Source organism: Ctenopharyngodon idella, chromosome 9 (genome assembly GCF_019924925.1).
Source record: "Ctenopharyngodon idella isolate HZGC_01 chromosome 9, HZGC01, whole genome shotgun sequence".
NCBI lineage: Eukaryota > Metazoa > Chordata > Actinopteri > Cypriniformes > Xenocyprididae > Ctenopharyngodon > Ctenopharyngodon idella.
The window spans coordinates 23,460,095-23,468,623 of NC_067228.1; the positions used below are offsets into that span (position 1 = coordinate 23,460,095).

The following is an 8,529-nucleotide window of genomic DNA, read 5'->3' on the forward strand; positions in this document are numbered from 1 at the left end:
CACTCACTTCCCCGAACACACTTGGCTGCCTTAGGAGAGTGGGTCAGGACTGATACAGCGGGTCGCGAGCATTAACAGCGGATCGCTTGCTGAACAAAAATAGCACAGTAAGTCTTGCTAATATTTAAAACATCCTAAAATACAACCAACTCAATTCTTGCTGCGTTAGGGTGTGTTCACTTGTAGTTCGGTTTTCTTGGTTCTTTTAGTCCGGAACAAAAAAAAGAAAGTAACACATTAGGTCCTGGTTAAAGATACAAAACAAAACAAAAACAGCTTTTTGATGTATATTTTGCTACGGAACTTGTCAAACATCCATAACAATGAAGGAGCTCAAAACTTGTGAAGAGTTTATAAAATGTGTAAAGGAGTCAAAACAGCGACAGGAATCCCTCCGTCACACTCACAAATGAAGATCTGCTGCGAGGAGCCACGGTTCTGATGCCTGTACCGAACTGTGATGGGCAACATCGCGACTATGATGATAAAAAACAGGTATGCTTGAGCATTCTGTCCCATTTAGGGTTGCATCTTGTAACATCATGTCCTGTTTTTGGTTCGTTTACATGTCTTTGGTCTGTGTTGCGTTCATATTTCATTTGAACTGCACCAGAGTTTGTTTGGAAGCATTCTTAAATGAACTGCACTAACAGAGCAATCACACCTGGGTTCGTTTTAATCAAATCAAACATGCCAAGTGTGAACACACCCTTAGAGAACTCCCTAGAGCACAGGTGTCAAACATACGGCCCGCAAAGGTGCCCAATCCGGCCCGGGGGATGATTTGAACAATAATAAAAAACAGTTATGCATGGTCCACCGGCCATAAATCCGAACAGTTATTAGTTTTATTTTTGCCAATATCTATTCTGGACTTGCAAACAAACTGCTTTGCAATCATTTCCCAAACTGTCATTTGTGTGGAAATATTACGAAGTCTGTAAACAGGATGTTAACACAGTCACATGCTAAACACGGACACAAAGAGAAGAACACAGACGTGCCAGCAGAGCAAATACTGTACCAGGCCAAGCTTACTGTTTGTGAAATATAGGAAGAAAAATACAAATATTGAATTGGGTTTTATAGGAATGTAACTTAGAAGGGAGCTGTCTTCAGAAAAGTTTCGATCTCAGTATAAGTAGCGTATTTTATAAGCGCAGTGCTGCTTTGTGTACAGCGGTAACCAAGGAAACACTATATTGCTGCTGTTCCACAAGCGCCACCTACTGTTAGAGAGTGAATTTGCATTTTCATTCAGTCCGTCTGCTATTTTTGTTTTGTGCAGGTGTCTTATGTAGCATAATTTGGTGCCTGTATACCAAATGCCTACACATATTTTTTTGTTTAAGGCCAGTTTGGCCTGTTATAGAACAAATAAACAACAAATAAATTAAAAAATAAATAAATAAATAAATACATTAAAAAAAAAAAAAAAAAAAAAAAAAAAAAAAAAAGGCAACCGGTATCAAATTTGCTCCAAAAAAAAAATTGGAATTGGTCATAAAAATCAATAATAAAAAATATTAAATAAAACATTATTTTAAAAATCTAATAAAGTCTTTTCGCAGTAAAAACAAATGCAGTTTTCAAAGAGCAGTGTGGTTTTTTTTTCTTGCAAATTAATGTTAGCGAAGGTTATAGGTGTTAGTTGTTATACACTACAGTTCAAAAGTTTGTTCTTTTAAAGAAATTAATATTTTTATTCAGCAAGAATAGATGCATTAAATTAATCACAAAACATTAAAGAGATTTATGTTACAAAAGATTTTTATTACAAATAAATGCTTTTCTTTTGAATGTTCTATTCATCAAAGAATCCTGAAAAAAACGTATCATGGTTTCCACAAAAATATTAAGCAGTACAAATGTTTTCAACATTGATAATAAGAAAAGTTTCTTGAGTGATTGAATGATTTCTGAAGGATCATGTGACACTGAAGACTGGAGTAATAATGCAGATGATTCAGCTTTGCAATCACAGGAATAAATTACATTTTAAAATTTATTAAAAAAAATTGTGATAATATTTCAAAATGTTAATGTTTTCTCTATGTTTTTGATCAAATAAACGCAGCCTTGGTGAGTATAAAAGACTTCTTGGTTCAAATGATCAGGTAATCTCATTCCAAACTTACGTCATTGGTGCCAATGTTGCCTAGTTGGGGCTCTCAAACAAACAGATTACACCATGTGATGCCACCAGTATAGAAATTACACATTACATCTTACTACACTGTTCTTCACATTTTACTGAAACCAAATCTGCACACTGCCGGAGGAGGAGGAGGCTGAAACACGTTGAAATACTGAAATACACATGGCTGAAATACACCCATGCGTATTTACATTGGGTGAGGCATTGTTCCACCTATCCACCAAAACAAAAGCTGCTCAGGCGGCAACAGTATGAATCAGCAAAATATCATGGCATACAAACTACTTAGATATTAATATACCACCTTTCATCACCAAATGCAACTGCTGACAACTTCAACACAGTTTGATCTACAGCACTGACAGACAAACAGACAGAAACATCTCCTCTCAGAACTTACAACAATATCAGAAAAGCGCCAAAGGCAAATCTGCCTCACCACAAACACATTTAAAGCTCTCTATCAGCACTGAACATCAACAGTGTGGAACAACCATTTTATCAGACTTCCTACATGGAATACTTGATTCTGATTGGTCAGTCATTCTGCTGTCAAATAAGTAATTTGGATTAATGAACACTAAACTGCATAATACACCTTATAGAATCAAGGCCAGATTTAATTTTTTGCTAACGAAATGGGGGTTTTACTGTATTAAGTTCCTATATCACGTAAATTAAAAGTAATGTTTAAAATATGGCGTTTAGCCTGACTATGGTCCACTGACTGATTTCCTAGCTGTGTTTTACGTCTCTTGTATCACTCTGCAGTCTCTTTCTTCTCACATAATGAAACAATATAACTCAAATCAATATGTAATTTAAGTATTTGGTAAGTGGCCATGTAATAAGCAGGATAACATACAATCAGCAGATTGTTACCACTCCACCTCTTTTGGGATGTTACAAGACACCTTTCCTTCACATTGGGGTCCTGATTACTCCATCTGGTTTATTTTGTAATGAGCAGTTCACTGTACATTATCCCTTAATACGGTGCCTCATAATAAGAATCACATGTATTGCATTTCTGAAGCACTCCTGAGGAATGCAAGGGCAGTTATGCACAAAAGGAGGACAAACAGCACACATTGAGAGTGTCACTTCACACTCAGCCGATGGTAGTCCTTGAGCAGAACTGGTTATTCATTCCTTCTCTCCCTTTAGCCCGTGTCCTGTGGGAAACAGCCAGTCCTCTCAGAGGGACGTGGGGATGAAGGCTGCCAAGGTCAACTGTGTCCATAAAATCTTGGCAGCAGGATAATGTGACACTTAATCTCATTGACTGTCAGTGGCTAAAGGAGCTCCAATGAAGGCTGCAGCCTGTCAAAAGAACCACTCCACTATCTGTGGTCTTAAAGGATTTGTTAACCCGAAAATCAAAATCTGTCATCATTTACTCACCTTTATGTTATCCAAATGACTTTCTTGCCAAGTCATACGGGTTTGCAACAGCATGAGGGTGAGCGTGGTGAAACTCTTCGCCCTCATGTGAAACTTTCAGTTGCATGGATTCCTAATGAAATGAATGATTTTCGTCTGTCAAAATCAGTAAATGGTAAATGTGAACACACCTAAAGAGTTTGTCAAAGAAGATAACAAAATAAAAAAGTGAAATATATAGGACTCAAGGACTCATATTTAATCAGCCGTGTATAAAAATGCTGTTCATTACAGAACAGTGTGCACTATGGAAGCTTGTTTCCGCCACTGAATAAAAAATAAAAAAGGTATTTGTGACTTTTTTTTCTCAGTAAACTTCAATAGCAAGTTTATATCTTGCAATTCTGACTTTATAATTTTTTTTCCCCTCAGAATTTGACTTTATAACTCGCAAATGTGAGTTTATATCTCACAATTCTGAAAAAAGAAGTCAAAATTGCAAGATATAAACTCACAGTTGCAAGAAAAGCCAGAATTGCGAATTTATATCCCGCAATTCTGACTATAACTCGCAATTGCAAGTATATATTTCGCAATTCTGACATTATAATTTGCAATTGTGATATCATCTCACGCAGTTGTGAGGAAAAAAAGTCAGAATTGTGAGACAAAAAGTCCCAATTATCTTTTGCATTCTTTTGTTCCGCGGCGGAAACTCGGGGGCAGTTGTGGCCTAATGGTTAGAGAGTCGGACTTGTAACCCGAAGGTTGTGGGTCTCATGGGTTCGAGGGATAAGTAAATGAACAGCGCTCTCTTCCGCTCTCATTACCCACAACTGAGGTAACCTTGAGCAAGGCACCTAACCCCCCCCAATCACTCCCCATCGCCGCAGCAAAAACGCAATTCTGAGCCCTGGGTGTGTGTTCACAGTGTGTGTTTGTTAATTGTGTGTGTGCACTTGGATGGGTGAAATGCAAAGCACAAATTCAGAGTATGGGACACCATACTTGGCCACACGTCACTCTCACTTTTTACTTTGAAACAAGCTTCCACAGGGCACAGCCTCTAAAAATGACAATTAACTCAAAAACTAAATTATCAGGGCATTACTTTAAACATGTTTCCATTCCAACAATATGTCTCACATAAATTCTGTTTTCTGTGACATTTCACAGTATTTGATGTAGCCCTAACTTACAACACAGCATTTCATGAGTAGTGAGCATGACAAAGAAGCTTTTGGGAGTGTGTAATTTCTGTGCCATTAGTGTCTCCAAAAGAAACAGCAAAAATTATGTTTGTTTTCAAACAGGTTTTTCCAACCCCGTATACCACTGGTCAATCAAACTCACACCACTGGTTCAGCCCATGTTGCTGTGCTGGACGAGGTGCTCAAACAGACACAGCAATGATTTAAAGGACCACAGAACCACAATACTTCCTCTTTTCAAGGGAAACAATCTACAAATGGCTTATTTTAGTGCAAATTAAAGTAAAACAGGACAGGTCAAATTATTGTAACACTGATAAAAACATACATTTCATCTTTAAAGTTGGCATGACATGAAAATACATCTATTTTCTAAATGCATGTTATAGATCTTATTGTGATCAATTCTTCCATGCATGTGTTTAATGTTTGACCTCGTAATTAAAATGTCATTCCTTTAAAATGACAGACTTCTCTCTGGTGCCGTATGCCAGACTTCTCCAATCATTGCTTAAACTCTTTCTAACAATCGACTGAAAGCTCACATTCAAATCTGCCTCCATCTAATCAACACCCGATGCACAGAATCAAGTCTCCGACCGACATTTGTTCTTTTTCAATAATCTATTTCACTCAAATGTACATCACAATAGGGAGGAAAAGATCTACTGCTACTTTCGTTTTGGTCATTGTAAATAATTAATGCACTGTGATAACAAATTGACTGCATGAACGCAATGAATCTCCCTCCCTGTCCAACAGTTTGCCTCTCACACACACACACACACACACAGATGAAGCCGTGTCACAGCCTGGTGGCAGCTGCCAATGTTTCTAAAACAACACTGGATGAGAGGCTGTAAACACTTTTAATCTTTTACCCAATACAGGCAGGTTACAATGTAAGCAGTGCTGTTAGAAGGGAAGCCAATGCAAGGGGACAAAATCTGCCATTGTTGTAAGACAGTTCAAATTGATGTGAACATAATACAGAACCAAACACGCCTAAATAAAACATTGGATCACAATGCAAAGCTCAACAGGCCATGTGTACAAACACTCTGACATGAGTCACCTCATTCCACCTTTACATGTTTGCAGTGTTATGAAGACGGGGGTTTATAACAAATCATTCTGATGACAAATCATGCTCTGGGTCTAAGGTCTGTTATATCCAACATCTGCATCGAGTCAGACGAGTGCCATTCATGAGCGAAACTAAGCCGATGACAGATCACACACACCTGACAATACGTTTGTGCTACTATACAGCAGATGTCACCTAAATGAGCTGATTAAAGTTGGCACGATGTCCTCCCTCACTCACGAAACATTAGCAATATTGCACTTGTGCTGCATCGAAGATTGATGCACAGTGTTGACCTGCTCCTGCCCCAACAAAGGACGTCCTTACGTCTAAGACTCGTGGGACGCTATTAATTTAAATCATTTCACTTCCTTTCATCCTGCCCGTTTCCTCTTCGTCTGCTCTTGAAGAGCCTCACAGTCGTCTCCAGTTTCAATACTGAGAGTGGGCGCAGCGCGAGCCGTCAGATTGCTGCTCATGCTGCAAAGGTCAGCAACACAGCGAACCTACTGGATCTTTATCAGGACTCATTTACGATCATTTAGAACAAAGAATCTGTCAAGCAGAAAAAGATCCAGGCTGCATCTGGAACCCAGGGTCCACACAGCCAGCATCCACCCTAGTTTCACAATCACCTGACGTCATTCTGGTATAGTAGGCCAGCTCTAGAAAGAGGAATCCGGTGGGAATGGACACTGGCTTACTGCTGCACATATGGTGAGAGGTAATGAAAATTAATTCTCCACACACCACCAGCAATGCATTTTAGAGGCCTCATAGAGATAGCAACATTGAAGAAAAAAACATCCCATTGTAATTCCTATATAAAAAGCAAAACAATTTCATTGTTTTACATCCCTCTCAGCACATATTCTACTGCTCCCACTGGATTAGGCTGAAGCAACAGCAGCCTGTGCAAGAGAAATAAATCTCAAGTTTAATGCATTACCAGCAGCAAGCACAGTAAAGCTTCCAAGATCTGAGGCAAAGAGCTTGCTAGAAGAACAGTTCCTCTATACCAATGATACACATTTCAGATCTGAGCTCTTCCAGTCTGCCTCTAGCCTATGAAGCCATCAAAGATGCATAAGCAAGATGATACAATCTACTATTAACAGTGTAACAATGTAAAAGTGATCAATTTTTTTTTTAATCAATGTAATGAATCCTTGCTGAATAAAAGCATTAAAGTTTTTTTTTGTATTTGTTGTAATTTTTTACATTAAAAACAAATCAATTATTGATTTCTGTTGGCCAAAAACGGTTTAAACGTGCTATGTTTTTGCTGTTCTGTGAATTGTGGTGTTTACATACTGAAAAGCTATTTAATGGCAGGATTCATTGTAACAGCATAACCCATACAGTGTTACAATATGGCTGACTCTTGGAAATAAAGCCTGAGAAATAAATATTCACTGAAGTAAAAGGATAAACAAACTCAGACAAGCTGGACAAATGTGTGAAAATATAGACTTCCACTGCACGGGCACCAAGACTGGCACTAAACCCACAGCTGTCATGGCAAAGGGTGGAGCCTGAAGATATCAATGTGTGTGTATATGTGTGTATGTGTGTGTGTGTGTGTGGAGGGGAGGTCTAATTTGGCTACAGCTCATCTGTTTGCAGTATGTGTTACTGCAGAGCACACTCCACCAGGTACAATGAGGAAAAAACACCAATAACAGCAGAAACGAGGCTTAGATACAAAGATGCTGGAAAACAAAAAGGCTCATACCAAAATGAAGGTTTAACATCTCGACCACCCTCAGGATCCGTAATAACAACAGATGTAGGCTATTCAGATAGATGGAGATGCACCCCATCTTCTATTTGACAGACCTCGTTATTCCAGATTCTTTATTCTATACTGCAAAAACCGACAAATCAGCATCTTCAAACGATACTATTAATCGTTTCAGTATTTTATTATCGAATACAATGTTTTTTTACACAGGGAGCAGCCCTGATATTCAGACATGAAGGCACTGCACAGCTGTCTGAATTTCAGGGCTGTTCCCTGGATTTTCCTGTGTGTATCACTAGATAATGAGCTAATAATACACAGCCAGCGTGAAATACACAAGCAATGCTCATTATCTGTTCATTAATGTCTTTATTTCAGAAAGGGGTCGCATGCAGCAGTGAGTATAAATCAAGAGTAAGCGCTTACTGTCGCAAACCAGCCGACGGTTCTGCGGCTTCTGTCTTGTCCGAAGGAAACGGTAACAATGGGAAAAAGCCGCTGATGTGTTGCGCAAATCCAGCGACAGAATCCCAGGTCCTCTTACACTTAATTCAGTGTTTCGCTGCCCGTGCCGACCGCTTATATTTGATGATGAGGGTGATGATAAAGAGACGAGCGAGCCTCCCGTTTCTCTCCCGCTTCCATTCCCGTTCTGAGCTGCGGACCGATGCGCGTTCCTAGCGTCTCCGTTTCCTGTCCAGCCCCGAAATCCATGTGATTTCGCCCTACCCGTTGTGACGTCATGCAAGGCATGGAAATACGACTCACTTGAGTTTTTTATTTTTGCTACAATGGCTCTCCCATTAAAAAATCAGCATATGTACAACAGTGCGAAATGTGCAGTGACATTAGGCCGCATTTTCTAGGAAATATTTGGAGCGTAATACGTTATTTATCTTGCATAGTAACGTTTTGGCGTCCCTGTTTTATGATATGTTTGTGATAT

At 39.0% G+C, this 8,529-nt stretch overlaps 1 protein-coding gene across 1 annotated transcript in view; it reads right to left on the reverse strand.

The window, feature by feature from the left end:
• The window catches only part of raph1a (Ras association (RalGDS/AF-6) and pleckstrin homology domains 1a), an 81,588-nt gene extending 73,300 nt beyond the window's left edge, over window positions 1-8,288 (reverse strand). The window contains 1 exon segment of the mRNA XM_051904901.1: window positions 8,010-8,288. The gene's annotated coding sequence lies outside the window, so the exon portion shown is untranslated.
• Between the last annotated feature and the right edge of the window lie 241 nt (window positions 8,289-8,529).